Source organism: Budorcas taxicolor, chromosome 20 (assembly GCF_023091745.1).
Source record: "Budorcas taxicolor isolate Tak-1 chromosome 20, Takin1.1, whole genome shotgun sequence".
Taxonomy (NCBI): Eukaryota; Metazoa; Chordata; class Mammalia; order Artiodactyla; family Bovidae; genus Budorcas; species Budorcas taxicolor.
Window position 1 is genome coordinate 26,333,125 of NC_068929.1, and position 15,605 is coordinate 26,348,729.

A 15,605-nucleotide genomic window follows, 5' to 3' on the forward strand; every position below is an offset into this window, starting at 1 on the left:
GCAAGTCCCAGTGCCAAGAAACCCAAAGATACTACAGGTAGTCCGCATTTTGTAGGTTTCCAATATATGTGAATTTCAGTCACCACAATTGAGTTTAGTTAAATAAAACCAGTCCCCTCTAGCAACATGGTTCAGATTTCAGTCACCCTGGTATCTGAACTGTGGGTAGGTGCATGAAGTACAAAGTGTGCTGCTAGCTCATCAGTGCACATATTTAGGGAGCTCATCACCTCCTCAATATGCACCTCACCATCACAATCATGTCACTCCTTTCACACTCTGTTAGTGATTGGTCACTGTGCATTTGTTATTCCGTTTACTCACAAACAGCAAAATGTGTTGTTGGGTTGCCTCCTTGTCTTCCAGTGATCACCTGTGTGCCATTTTACACAAATGGATAATCAATGGAATGAATTGCCAACAAAAATGAAAGCGAAGAAAGAAACAAAAGGTGATAATTCAGGAAGGAAAATTCAAATCGAACGTAAATTACGTTTAGAAAATCCATCTGAGCATGGGAATGTTGACATTGGAGCCACTCTGGTAAGTGACCAAAGAGCAAAGGAATTCAGGAACGTATTGCCATAAGTGCAGAAAATGAAAAAAGATGATGTCTCAGGGGAAGTGACACCACCACCAAAAAAAAAAAAATCCCTCCCCTAGCCCTCCCTCCCATGCACACATATTAAAAGGACTCTTGGATACATCATGATATTAAAAATACAAAGGATAAAATGGTGGAAACATCCAAATTTTTGAAAGAGATGGACAATCTACCAAGGCACAGAAAAGGTACTTGGTCTGTATTTTGTTACATGACGAGAAGGCAAGCACTGTTCTAATTACTCTACATGACATTTTTGCAAAGAAATAAAACACTTTAGTTCTCAATATTTCCAATCTATTTGTGTGCTGAATATTTGCTTTATTGATTTTTTGTTTCTATGTGCATTTATCCCTGACAGTGAAAGAGTTTTTACCATTTTCCAGAAGCTTTGCATATTTTATTTGGTTGCACTGGATCTTAGTTGTGGCATGTGGGGTCTAGTTCCCTGACCAGGGATTGAATCCAGGTCCCCTGCATTGGAAGCTCGGAGTCTTAGCCAGTGGACCACCAAGGAAGTCCCAAATTTTATTTCTAATTCTTGTAACAGTGCTGTTTGGTAGATATTGCTATGCCTACTTCATGGATGAGAAAATGAGGCTCAGAGGGCCAAGTAAATTTTCTGAAGCTCTAGCTGCTTTCATACATCTGTTTGATGGTAAAATCTCTGCCTCCTTGCCAAATCAGGGTCCTTTATTTGGCTGACATTTTTATTCACATTATGAACTAATGAATAATTTTCTAGCTTTCTGTGTTTTAAAATGCTTAGAAGCACAGACTAATAATGATCACAAACATGGTTAATAAGAAAACAATGCAAACTTAATATGTCATTTAATCACCCTGAGCCTGACTAGCTCATTTTATAGGATGTATATTGAGTCCCTTGGACAGTAAGGAGATCAAACTAGTCAATCCTAAAAGAAAACAGTCCTGAATGTTCATTGGAAGGACTGATGCTGAAGCTGAAGCTTCAATACTTTGGCCACCTGATGCGAAGAACTGACTGATGGAAAAGACCCTGATGCTGGGAAAGATTGAAGGCAGGAGGAGAAGGGGACGACAGAGGACGAGATGTTTGGATGGCGTCACTGACTCGATGGGCATGAGTTTGAGCGATCTCCGGGAGTTGGTGATGGATAGGGAGGCCTTGAGAGCTGCAATCCATGGGGTTTCAAAGAGTTGGAGACAACTGAGCAACTGAATACATCAAACTTTAAATGAGATAGCAGATAAATGCACAAAAATCTTTCCAAGTTATTAAAGGAAAGGTGCCCAAGTTTTAAATGCTCTTTTCCTAATATCGCAAATAAAAAGTTTTATTTCTTTTAGTTATTTTTGTTACCATTTTTACTTAAAATATTACAGAAGAGTTAAAAACCTTCAATATAATGAGTGCTTTTGCACTCACAGATTTTAATGTCTATCTCAGTTAAGAAAAGGCGGAGGAGGGGAGGCTTATTGTTTTGCCAGGTTGATATGGAAAACCTAACACTCATCCAGCATTCTTCGGGAAAGGAAGTGGAAGTCTCCTGTATCAGATATTTTGGAAAGAAAGCAGCACCGAATAGGCTGGAAGTTCCAAATGGGCTCTTTCCAAAAGCACTTTTATTGATTCTTATTGAGTCCTCGTGGAATTGAATAGTTGCCCATATTATTTGTGCTCTGAGTCTGACACTACTATTAGTGATTTTCTGAGGATTTGGTGGTGATTTTTTTTTGCTGCCGTGTGTGTGTGTCTGTGTGTGTGTGTTAGGAGTATCACCAGATCCTAAGCATTTATGGAAAATTGCCTTCAGGGGCTGTTAACTCTGGACTCACTCCAGGCTGCCAGCTTCATCCTAGATGGCTCCTTCCGACAGACGGACAAGGTACGGTTCATCCTCAAGGATATTTCAGATCACTATACACCTCATTGATTTATTTGCTCCCAGGGGTGACCTGAAAGTACCCACAAAAATTTAGATGCTGCAGCCACCTTGTTCTTTCTGCACCAAGAGAGACCTCCTTACACGGCTTCTAGGAAAGAAAGTAGAAGTGTTTGGCTGGGACAGCTGCAGCTTGACTTTCTCACAAAGTTCAAAGGGTTATTTGGTCAGTCACGCCCTCCCGCAACCTGCTTTTGTGCAGCCACAGTTCTAACTATAGGACTGCCTAACCCTCAGATCCCTTTAAGGAAGGTGCCTTCAGAGCACAGCTCAGCTGAGGGGAACTGTCTAAAAAGAAGTGACCATTTTCCTCTTTAAGAGGGAAAAAAAAAAAAAAGGCATGGAGTCAAACATCAATAAGTATACAGTTGGTTCTATTTACATGACACACTTTGAGTCCTGCCTTATATACTGAACAATAGTTATCTCCCCTGCACAGGCTGTAACTGTGAAGTGTGGGTGCTTCAAACTTGCCTACTGGAAACCGGGTCCAGGGCCCTTTCTCTCTCAGCTGTAATAACATTCACTATGATGTAAGTCCCACCAACATCTTTCAACCCAGGAGGAAGTTTGGTTTGGCTGATTTAAACTTAAAATAGGAAAAGAAAAGCTTGTTTTCTTATCCTTCTTCTAGACTAGCCTGCGATTTTAAATTAAGTTGTTGTGATCACCTATATTTATTTATATGTGGAAAATGTTATCTCACACATTGATCACAATCTTTCACAGACTTTGATAAGATTACAGATGATCTAACCATGTATGCTAAGTCACTTCAGTGGTGTCCAGCTGTTCGAGATCCTATGGATCCTATGGACCCGCCGGGCTCCTCTGTCCATGGGATTCTCCAGGTAAGAATACTGGAGTGTGTTGTCATGCCCTCCTCCAGGGGATCTTCTTGACCCAGGGATCAACCTGCATCTCCTGCATTGCAGGTGAATTCTTTATCACTGATGATCTAGGAGATTATTGTGAATTGTTTCCATGCATGCTTATTTATTTTCTTATCTGACTCTTTCTCTGTGGATCAAAGCCTGTGTAAAAAAGACAGTTTTTGGAGAAACTAGAAAAACAATATCCAACAATAAAAGGACAGTTGGGATAGTTGTGTTCAAGAACGGCAGAAGCTCGTGAACTTTTTCTTACAGTATCAGATAGCCTAATTTTAAGCTTGTAAACCATTTGATCTCCCTCACAACTACCTAACTTTGCTGTTGTGATGCTAAAGAGCATAGGCAGTGGTCTGTGGTTGAGGCTGGGATCCAACAAAACTTGTCATCCAAGGCCCAAGTTTGTCCCGTCTTTCTTCTCTCCCATCCTTGGCGCATTGGCTTGTGTCCCAGTGGCACAGTCTCAAGGTGGCTGCCCCAGTTCTAATGCTGTATGTAGGGGCAACAACATCTGGAAGAAGAAATAAGACTCCCTCCCACCATGTGTTTCCTTTTAAGAGTAAGACAGTCTTTCCAGGAAGACCCTTCCATCTGCTAGACCATGTCTATTTAACCAGAACTGGGACAGAACATTTCAAGAAGGGTTTGATCTATGTTAGTTGCCTGCAGCTTCTCTGACACCAAACATGGTGACGTAAAACAACAGAAATGTATTCTGTCCAGTTCTGGAGACCAAAAGTCCAAAATCAGCATTGCTAGGCCAAAATTGAGGTGTCATTAGGGCCATACTCTCTCCGGGTGTTCTGGGGAGAGCGCCTTCCTTCCTTTTCCACTTTCTGGTGGCTGTTAGGATTCCTCAGCTTGTGGCCATATCACTACAACCTTCAAATCTCTCTTTGTTCCATTTTCTTTTTTTTTTTTAATATAAATTTATTTATCTTAATTGGAGGTTAATTACTTTACGATATTGTATTGGTTTTGCCATACATCTTTGTTCCATTTTCAAATCGCCTTCTCTTCTGTGTGCCTGTGTGAAATCTCCCTTTGCCTGCCCCACCCCTTGTTTAAAATATGAATGCTTCACAAATTTGCATGACATCCTTGCGCAGGGGCCATGCTAATCTCTGTATTGTTTCGATTTTAGTACACGGGCTATAGAGGTAAGCTCTGCCTCTTTCTTGTAAGGACACCTCTTTCCGTAAGGACATTTAGGGCTCACCCATATAGTTCAGTGAAACTGACTTATCTCAAGATGCTTAAATTAATCACATCTGGAAAGAGCCATCTTCCAAATAATGTCACATTTACAGGTCCAGGGATTAGGATCTTATGACTTTGGGGATCATTATTCAGGCAGCTTCTATCTTGGAGAACTTAGTCAAAATAAAACCTTTGTTAAAGTAACAGCCATTAAATCAACTACCAGCAAGAAGGAACTACCATGATTCTTTTTTAATACTAATCAAGATTTGCTTAATTCAAATAATAGAAGTGTTGGCCTAAAAATGTTGGAAATCAGGCATGGGAAAATCTGGAATATGACTGTTATATAGGCAAACGTCAGTATCTGCTATAGCATACTCATGTGCAACTCTTGTGTTTAGCAAGAGCTTACAGTGACTTAAGAAAATAAATTTTGTGAAGTAATAGGAAGAAAACCTTTTATCTATAGTATGGTCACAGCAGAGAATGAAATTCTCCTGCGCATTAAAAAGATGGAGACCATACACAATGCAATACTCGAGTGTTTCGCTGGTGCTGGTGGAAGTTGGGGTTATTGACTTTCTTTTCTCTTTTTTGTATTTTCAAAAATATTTATGAAAAGTATATATATCTATATATAGCTTGAATTAAAATATTTTAATAAGAAATCAATAGTACTGTTATATGATAATACTGGAGTATTTTTAAAAGATAATATCAGTTTATTTTGCATCATGTCACTTAATTTCTCTATCTCATTTAGTTTACTGTATCAAAATTATACAGAATAACCACAGACCCCAGCTACCCACTCCAGTAGTCTAGCCTGGAGAATTCCAAGGACCATATATATAGTCACGGGGTCGCCAAGAGTCGGACACGACTGAGTGACTTTCACTCACTCCACCCAGATAAATTCTTCTGCTTTCAAAAAGACCTAGAGCCCCTACCTTGTCATTAGAGTTATCTTTCTGAAACATGGGTTGTGAAATCCACCATGCATGCACATATGCTAAGTCGCTTCAGTTCTGACTCCTTGTGACCTTATGGACTGCAGCATGCCAGGCTCCACTGTCCCTTGGGATTCTCCAGCAGGAACACTGAAGTAGATTGCCATGCCCTCCTCTGAGATCCACCTTGCTTCTCATCAAAAATGTTTAATGTCTTTTTGTTGCTTTTGAAAATATCTTTTCTTTTCTAACTCTGGCACTTAGGGTTGTACCTCACAAGAGTTGTACTTTTCAAAGTCCCCGTCACCAGATGCCCCTCCAACTCAGTCATGCTCTTTTTGCTCTGCCTTGGCCATTTATGGTCTTGCTCAAGCTGATCTCTACTCGGGGGTTCTCCCTGTGGTCCCAGATGGAGGAGCAGCTCAACTCCACCAGGGAAATGCAAATTCTCAGACCTCCTGAATCAGAAAGTCTGGGGGTGAGCCTCCTCATGCAAGTCTTGACAAACCCTTGAGGTAATTTCAATATATGCTAGAGACTGGGAGACTTGGGGTTATCTAGCTTTGTCCTACTTTCTTTATTATTGCATTCTTACATCTGTAGCAATCAACATTACTAGAATCACCACTGTATTATTCATCCTAGAGAATTAATTTGTAAATCAATTTTACAAGTATATATTCGGCCAGCAATTGGCCTTCTAAACGAATAACATACCTATATTCCTATGATTTTCTTGCTATATCAGTCATTTTTCCTGTAGGTAAATATTTCTTAGCTTGTTTTTATGTATTTTATGCATATGAGTCAATGAACCAGGGCAAGGATGAACACACTTTCTTAACCATCCTCTGGATCACTTATTCTAAAATCATCAAATGCCTACTTTGAGCAAACATTGTCTATGATTCAAAGCCATTCCTTCAGCTGCAGTTCATTGAACAGGCCTGGTAATACATGACCATCCCTCTGTCTCTTCCATTTTCCTCAACTAAACCAAAAATATACCCTGAAGAATCATGGCCATTCTGCCTAAAGGCCCAAAAGAGAGTTTCCCACCAGCTTTGCTTGTAGTTTTATAACCTCAGGCAGATCATCTTTCAATAGAGTCTTATATTCATCATTGTGGAAATAGAGATGGTAGAGGATTTTTCCTTTGATTATATGAATTCTCATGGGCTAAAATCTTTGAGCTTCCACAGAGCTCAGTGATAAGGGAGGGTTCGGTTCAGGTCCTACTCTTTTCTCCACTGTCATCTGAAGGAACTGTGTTTTGATCTCTGATCAGCACCTAATCCCATGGCTGGCACATATGTGTGTGCGTGCTCAGTACTCAGTAGTGTCTGACTCTTTGCAACCCCACGGACTATAGCCTGCCAGGCTTCTCTGTTCATAGGCTTCTCTGGGAAAGAATACTGGAGTGGGTTGCCATTTCCTCCTCCAAGGGGTATTTCCAACCCAGGAATTGAACCCATGTCTCCTGCATTGGCAGGTGGATTCTTTACCACTGAGCCATCCAGGAAGCCAGCTGGCACATAGTGAAAGCCAAGTAAACAATTATTGGATAAATGAAAGAAACAATGAAAGGGATGGAAGGGTGGAAGGATGGAAGAAGGGAAGAGTGAGAGGGATGAGGGAAAAAGGATGGGAGGGAGGAAAGAAGGGAGAGAGGAGGAAGGCAGGGAGATGGCTACATATAGATCAGACACAGCTTCTGATCTGGGGAAATGCTTAGGGAAGACAGGCAGAATTGGAACTCTAATACTTAGTCTCTAATACCTAACCTGTGCCAACAGCTAACTAGCTAGGTATGCTCCAACAGTAAATTAACCATTAGTTCTCTCCCTGGAGGATGTTTTCGGCAGCTCCTCCCAGGTGCAGAGGGTGAGGCCTCTCTGAGAGTCCAAGAAAAGGGCTTTGTGAATTGTAAAGCAAAATGCAGATGGTAATTAACTAACGCATCACAAGCAAGGACAAGTCTCCTGAGCAGTCCCAGGAGAGACTGTTTTGCCTTTTTTTGGTCATTTGAATTCTCAAAATTGTCCTCAGCTTATACAAAATCAACCTGAAATGATCTGTGATTAAAATTTCCCCTCTGAAAATCTAAGCAACTTGGGTATTGTAGGAATTGGACCATTTGTAGATAATTTATGAATAATACTCGCTTTTCAAATAGCCTCTGTCTTCCCAAAGAGCCCTCTGTCCTGTCAGTGGGACTGCTGCCAAGGCTGAAACTGCTAAACTGGGCCAGAGACACTGAAGTCACTGGTGTCTCTGATTCTTCTAAGAATTTGGGACACTTCATTGAAGCATTTGTTTTTCTTCATATAAAATGTAGGCTAAAAAGTTACTAGCTATCTTTATGTTGGGAAAGGCTTTCAAAATTGCAATGCATGTGATTCACTCAGCTTTTGCTTTGTCTTGTTGTTGTTGTTCAGTCCCTCAGTCATGTCTGACTCTTTGCCACCCCATTACTACAGCACGCCAGGCCTCCCTGTCCTTCGCCATCTCCTGGAGCTTGCTGAAACTCATGCCCATCGAGTCAGTGATGCCATCCAACCATCTCATCCTCTGTCACCCCCTTCTCCTCCTACCTGCAGTCTTTCCCAGAATAAGGGTCTTTTCCAAAGAATCAGCTCTTCTCATCAGGTGGCCAAAGTATTGGAGCTTCAGCCTCAGCATCAGTCCTTCCAATGAATATTCAACCCCTAAAGGGTTGATTTCCTTTAGGATGGACTGGTTGGAGCTCCTTGCAGTCCAAGAGACTCTGAAGAGACTTCTCCAATTCCACAGTTCAAAAGTGTCAACATCAGTTCTTCAGTGCTCAGCCTTCTTAATGGTCCAACTCTCACATCCATACATGACCACTGGAAAAACCATAGCTTTGACTATATGGACCTTTGTCAGCAAAGTAATTTCTCTGCTTTTTTATACACTAAGTTTGCCATAGCTTTTCTTTCAAGGAACAAGTGTCTTTTAATTTCATGGCTGCAGTCACCATCCGCAGTGATTTTGGAGCCAGAAAAAATAAAGTCTCTCACGTTTGCATTGTTTCCCCGTCTCTTTGCCATGAAGTGATGGGACCAGATGCCATGATCTTAGTTTTTTGAATGTTGAGTTTCAAGCCAACTTTTTCACATTCCCCTTTCACCTTCATCAAGACATTATTTTGTTTACTGCTAAAATAATTGGAACTCAAATCAAATACTGAGCAGAACCCAACATATCCTGGTCACAGTAATATTCAGGGGCTTGAAACAATGACTAAGCCCTCTGCTCCTTTTTCACAGGATTCTGTGGACATGAAAGGGAATCAGTAATACCATCTTTTCCTCTCCCTTTCTTTCAGGTCAGTCCTGGCAGACACAATCTTAGCCTGTGTTTGCATGTGCCTCTGAAAGGCCAGATCAGTTGTATTAAACTGAACAGTGGCACTTTGTAGTACCAAACCAGACAAGACCACGCAGAGCTGAGCTGCCTGGGGAATGATGCCTGTTCTTATATGTCGATCGGGCTGTCATGTTGTTATTTTTTTCCTTGCTTCTGCTGAGCAGGAGTGATGGAAGTCTCATGGTTTTTCACACCCTGGGATTATGATACATTTTATTAGCTCTCAATACTGCTCAAGGAAAGGCAAAATTTTTAAATGGTCAAGTTCAAAAGAGAGCATTGCTAGCTGTGATCTCTGTGTCTCTGGCAAAATTCCACCAGGTCCACTCCCACACCCAAAATGCACATGCAGAGCCCTCCCCGGCCACTGGCTGGGGGTGTCTGAGTTCACACATATTTCTGCAGCTGGCTCTATGGACTAGAGAGCCACATTACATTGCTCCTCAAGGATCCACTAATGGCAAGTGATAAAATGGATTGCCTGGTGCAGAAGAGAGTCATATGGACTTAATTGCATAAGAAACAAGAAATTTATTAAGCAGGGCTTTTATGGTGTGGAGGTGAGAGCTTTTTCATTTCAGAAGTTATACAGCATAATATACAGAGCTGTGCTATTTCAAATATAATGGGCATGGTGTAATGTTGAGAAAGAACACATACCCATTTCTGAGAACATTGTTCAACTTGGAAAACATCTTAAAAAGGAGCTTCACAGTGGAACTCTTCTCTGCTTCTCTCTAAATCCCAGAGAGTTGTTCTCTGTGTGGTGTCCATCCTCCCTCTTGTTCCCCTTATGTTTTATAGCGCTGGCTTTCTAAAGGCTGGAAAGAAAGTTCCTAGGGATGTGTATCAGCATTCCTAGGAGGAAATACATGTATACTTTGAAACACTATTTCATATTGTAACAGAATGCCATAACTTGAGAACCAATAATAAGGCCACCATTCTCATAATATAAGCAAAGAAGGTAAAGTTTGATAAATTCTCTTTGCTGGGGTGAATCTGCACCATGAATCTCCACAGAGGGCCCCAGTTAGGGGTGGAGGTCTCATCTTCCTTGGTGGCTCATGTCAGGATTTTCTTGGGTGGTCAGACATAACACTTTTGTTTATAACGTAGGGAAAGAAAAATGTCCAAGGCTCAGAAAAATTCTGGGCACAGATAATAACAGGAAACCCCTGTATCTTTCCAGTAGTATCAACTTGAGATGACTGAGCTGGGACACACGTACCCCTGCTAGGGTAGGAGCCACATATTCAGGGCCTGAGATCCAAGGTCAGGAAGAGAAAGTTAAGTATTATAAGTGAAGACAACCATGGCTTCAACAGCACAGGCTTCGCCTTCATTGCATGGACACATGTTTGCCCTAGGAAAATGGAAGAGAAAGAGGATTGTGGGCAATGAATCCAGCAAGGGGCCTCAGAAAGGGGCCTGGCCTGCTGAGCTGTATTTAGGAAGGAGGCTGCAATGAAAGTGAAAGTGTTAGTTGCTCAGTCGTATCTGACTTTATGACCCCATGGACTGCAGCCTGCCAGGCTCCTCTGTCCCTGGAATTCTTCAGGCAAGAATACTGGAGTGGGTTGCCAATCCCTTCTCCAGGGGATCTTCCTGACCCAGGGATTGAACCCTCATCTCCTGCTTTGGATGCAGATTCTTTCCTGTCTGAGCCACAAGGGAAGCCCCTCGAGAATATGGAAGTTCCTCAAGAAACAATTGTGAAGTATGTGGGGAGGAAGAGGGACAGAGGCTGCTTCTGCATTTTCATTGGTGGTGCCCTGGGCAGGGGGTAGGGGCAGAGGTCCCACCTGAGCAAGCAGACAGCGGAGTTAATCCCTGTTCAGCAGGGAGGCAGCTCTTTGCAGGTGACTTCATGATGTCATTTTATAAGACCTTCTGAACCTACCCAAGGGTGTGTAGTCCCACAGGCTTCATGAGCAGTGGCTCTGGGGAGCAAAAAGAGTGAGTCAGGTAGGAGTAGTGACAAAGAGGACAGTCAGTCATAGCCAGCAGATCTGATAAATAGGTTTTAACAGAGAAAAGAGGAGAAAGCCTAGTGAGTGCAAATGCCACAAGAATCACCATGTGCCACAGCTGTGGATGGGGCCATGCCCCAGTGTTCCTCCCTTGTCCCACCCACAGCTGTGGAAGAGTAGTTGGGACCCTGTGTTGATGAAAGGGTATAACCTCTGAGTCACGCTCTGAAGGGGTAGCAAGCAGCACGAGGGGAGACCAGGAGGGTGGCCCTGAGAGATGGTGCTAAGAGTTGGACATGGCCCCAGCCAATACACAGCAAGGCAACTGAGACTTCAGTCTTCTAACCAACAGGAACTAGTGTTCTTTCAACACTCTGAATGAACTTGGAAGTGAACTCTTCCCCTGAGCCTGCAGATAAAAGCCCATCTAGCCAACACTCTCACGTCAGCCTGTGAGACCCTACATGGAGAACTCAGCTAAGCCCACCCGGACTTCTAACCTATTATTGAATTAGAAATAATAAGTGAGTGTTTTAAGCCACTAAGTTTATGATCATTTGCTGTGCCACAGTAGAATAGTATAACAGCCATGCTTACACGTTTGTAACTGCTTTCACACTGCACCTGCAGAGTTGGGTAGTAACAACAGAGACCTCACGCCTACAGAAACCAAAATATTTACTGTCAAAAAGTTTACCCATCTGTGCATGCGTGCTAAGTTGCTTCAGTTGTGTCTGACTCTTTGCAACCCTATGGACTGTAGCCAGCCAGGCTCCTCTGTCTGTGGGATTCTCCAGGCAAGAATACTGGATTGGGTTGCCACATCCTCCTCCAGGGCATCTTCCCTACTCAGGGATCAAACCTGCTTCTCTTAAGTCTGCTTGCACTGGCAGGTGGATTCTTTACCACTAGCATCACCTGGGAAGCCTCTTATTCATCCATCCTTTAACCAAAAATGTAACCTCAAGTCAGATGTATTTAGTGAGAGTTTTATACCTGACCCAAAGCTTGCAAGAAACAAGACTTACATCTCAGAACAGTCAGTAAATATTCCCTTCATGAAAATGAAATAGGCCAAAAAACTAGAAGCTGTCCTAAAGACCTGTTCTCCATTCCAGTTTTTAAAAGGCTGGGTGGGTTGGGGTGAGGTGGGATGGGTGAGGGGGAGAGAGAAAGAGCACATATATTTTCAGAGGAAGAAAACCAGGGTGATGTGTACCATATGCATATTCATTTTCCACATTATGAATTTTTATAATAGTTAAATTTTGTGTAACATGTGGTATTAAATTAATAATGATAATAACTATGATTATTAAAAGACATATTGTGCCCCACCTTGCCATGCGTGCTCCCTGGTGCAGTGGCCTGGAGAAAAGAAGGTATGAAAACCATTGCTTTGTGATTAGAACTTGAATTCATGCAACTGGTTCTTTTTTTCAATTTGTGTGTGTGTGTGTGTGTGTGTGGTAAAAATCACAAACATAAAACATACTGTTTTAACCACATTTACCTGCAAAGTTCAGTGGTACTAAGTACATTCACATTGTTGTGCAGCTCTTACCACTATCCATCAACTCTATCCTCATTAACCACTAGTTTCCCATAACCCCACCCCTCATGCAGGCCCCTGGCATCTACCATGATACTTTCTGACTCTGAATCTGACTATTCTAGGTACCTCAAATAAGTGGAATCAACCAGTATTTATCTGTACCTAATGTATACTGGGATGTATTTTTAAGGGTAACAATATATTTTGTTGTTAAGGGTAACTTCACTCTGTAATGGGAGAAGGCAATGGCACCCCACTCCAGTACTCTTGCCTGGAAAATCCCATGGACAGAGGAGCCTGGTGGGCTGCAGTCCATAGGGTCGTGACTGAGCAACTTCACTCTCACCTTTCACTTTCATGCATTGGAGAAGGAAATGGCAGCCCACTCCAGTGTTCTTGCCTGGAGAATCCCAGGGACGGGGGAGCCTGGTGGGCTGCCGTCTATGGGGTCGCACAGAGTCAGATACGACTGAAGCGACTTACCAGCAGCAGCAGCAGCAGCAGCACTCTGTAATATTAATGTGTATATGTGGAGTCTAGAAAAATAGCACACTTGAACCTATTTGCAAAACAGAAATAGAGACACAGATGTAGAGAATAAACATATAGACACAAGGAAGAGAGCGGGGATAGGATAAATTGGAAGAGTGGAATATATATGCATTGATACTACAGAGTAGAATAAGTCAGTAAGAAAAACTCCACTGATTCTTGACTCTCCTTCCCTTCACGGTACCTCTCTTCTTTCACAATGGAGCAAGTCAGGGTGACGCAGTTCTTCATTCACTATTGTTGTTTATCTAGAAGAGTAATTATCAACCACTTTAGAGCTACATTGCTCTCTAACACACACACACACACACACACACACACACACACACTAAAAGATATGGTATGGTATGTATTTAGCTAAACTGAATTAAAATTCATATGATTCTGAAGATTGGTTAGAAAAAATTGAAGAGGTGTATTGGTGTCCTCAAACTGTCATAACCAATTACCACGAGCTGGTTGGAATAAAACAACATGAATTTATTCCCTTACAGTCTTGGAGACCAGAAGTCTGAAATCAAGATGTTTTCAGAGTTGGCTCCTTCTGGGTAATCTCAAGGAGAATCCATTTCATTCCTTTCTCTAAGTTTCTGATGGTGTTGTTCAGTGGCTAAGTCATGTTTGACTCATCACGACGCCATGGACTGCAGCACGCCAGACTTCCTTGTCCTTCACTATCCCCTGAAGTTTGCTCAAACTCATGTCCATTGAGTCAGTGATGCCATCCAGCCATTGCATTGCCAGCAATCATCAGAGTTCCCTTGGCTTGTAGCTGGATACCTCCAGTCTCTGCCTCCATCTTCACGTGGTCTTCCCCTTTTCATGTCTGTGTCTCAAATCTCTCTGTGCCTTTCTTTTTTAGGGATGCCTGTCATTGGAATTAGGCCTACCCTAAATGCAGGATGATCTCATCTAAAGATCCTTAATTATACACACAAAGACTGATTTGCCAAATAAAGTCACAATCACAGGTCCTGAGGGTTAGGACTTAGAGGTATCTTTTTGGAGGCCCCAGTCCAACTCACTATAGAAAATATTTGTAAATTCCTGTCCTTAATACTGAAAACTTTCCCTCTGTTTCTTAACTAGCAGTTGAAATCAACAAAGCTGTCCTATATTGTAGGAAGAATTGTTTTGCTTTTTATTATGAGGTTTTAGGAATGCTCAGCTCCTCTCCCCAAATGCTGTGAACATAGGTTGGACAATTCCTCAATGGCAAAACAAGTGAGAAATGCCAAAACCTTCACCACTATCCTATATGAGTACCCCCACCTTGTCTTGTGTCCTTTTCATCCATGTGGACAAAACCCAATTTAAGGCAACATTAGGAGATGTATCAACAAGCAAAGTAGTTATGCTCAAGTATTACATCCAGGATAGAACCCTGTGGAGTTTTTCTGTAGGTGGGAAATTGTTTGTGCTCTCTAGCAGAAGAGCATGGGTCTCTCTGGGAGAAAGTCCATGCCACTGATTGTCCATTTGGCCTTGGAAAAATTCGATGCTGTGATCTGGGTTCTCTCTCTGTAAAGAAGGCATGACAATGCCTTGCTACCTTACCAGGGTGTTGTGTGAATTTACTGAACACCCATAAAGCTCCCTGAAAATGAAGAGGCTTACATAAGTCCCTGGTATTATTCACACAGCAAACGTTTTCCCCTGAGAATAAAGTAGTAAATGGTACCATTGTGCTGCTGGTGGAACGTGTTCAAAAGTTTCCGTTCACAACTAGTAGATCAAGTTGTGGGTGGCTGTATGGACTTTCTGTGCTCACGCCAAGCTCCTTCCAAAACAGCAGCACAATGGGCTATCCTGGAATGAAAAGCCGTACTGTGAGAGGTGGCCGAATCACGGCATCACATCACATAGGACAGTCCTGTGTAGCCAGTGACTTCATATGCACCTTTTCCTTACGGCCGAGGGGAACAATAGCAGAAGCAGTGGCCACATGGATATCCAATGCAGCAGCTATTGAGCAGCAACTATCTTCTTCCACCACGTTGACAAACTTCCCAATCCTGTGGATACTGACAACAGGGGCGGGAGCTGGGGGGATTATAATTATAGCTCTTCTTTCTTTTTTCCTTTCTGAATTCTTAAGCCAGGAAAAGCCAGCATTCTAAATCAGATGGTGCACAGGTTAAGGACCTATTCTCTTGAAATACAATTCATCTGGTTGGGAGTGTGTGGGAATAGTCTGGATAGAATACTACTGGCTGGCATCAGAGATAAGAGGGATCTCCTTTCCACCATTATAAGCTTTGGAAACACTCCAGGATGTGATGCAGGGGAAATGGCCTCTTTCTTTTGGGGACTTTCAGCCTCGGGATGCCACATCTGAGATGACAGATATTTTAATTAAATGAGAAGATGATTAGCTGCTAAAGATATTGCATCTATTTATTAAAAGTAATCATGTTCAATGAGAAATATTTGGGATCACATTAACAAACTTCCTTGGGTTAAGGTCATCCTTTTGATGATAAATATTCTCACAGTAAAGAGCTGAGGTGGAATCACAGAATCATGGAATTTCTTAGCCGTGAATTATCTATCTTGATAT

General features: G+C 42.2%; 1 non-coding gene across 1 annotated transcript; it reads right to left on the minus strand.

Annotated features, from left to right (window-relative positions):
* Nucleotides 1-4,486: 4,486 nt before the first annotated feature.
* LOC128066294 (U6 spliceosomal RNA) lies at nucleotides 4,487-4,590 on the minus strand. The gene has a single exon (XR_008201200.1). It is a non-coding gene; the product is annotated as a U6 spliceosomal RNA (small nuclear RNA).
* Nucleotides 4,591-15,605: the final 11,015 nt, after the last annotated feature.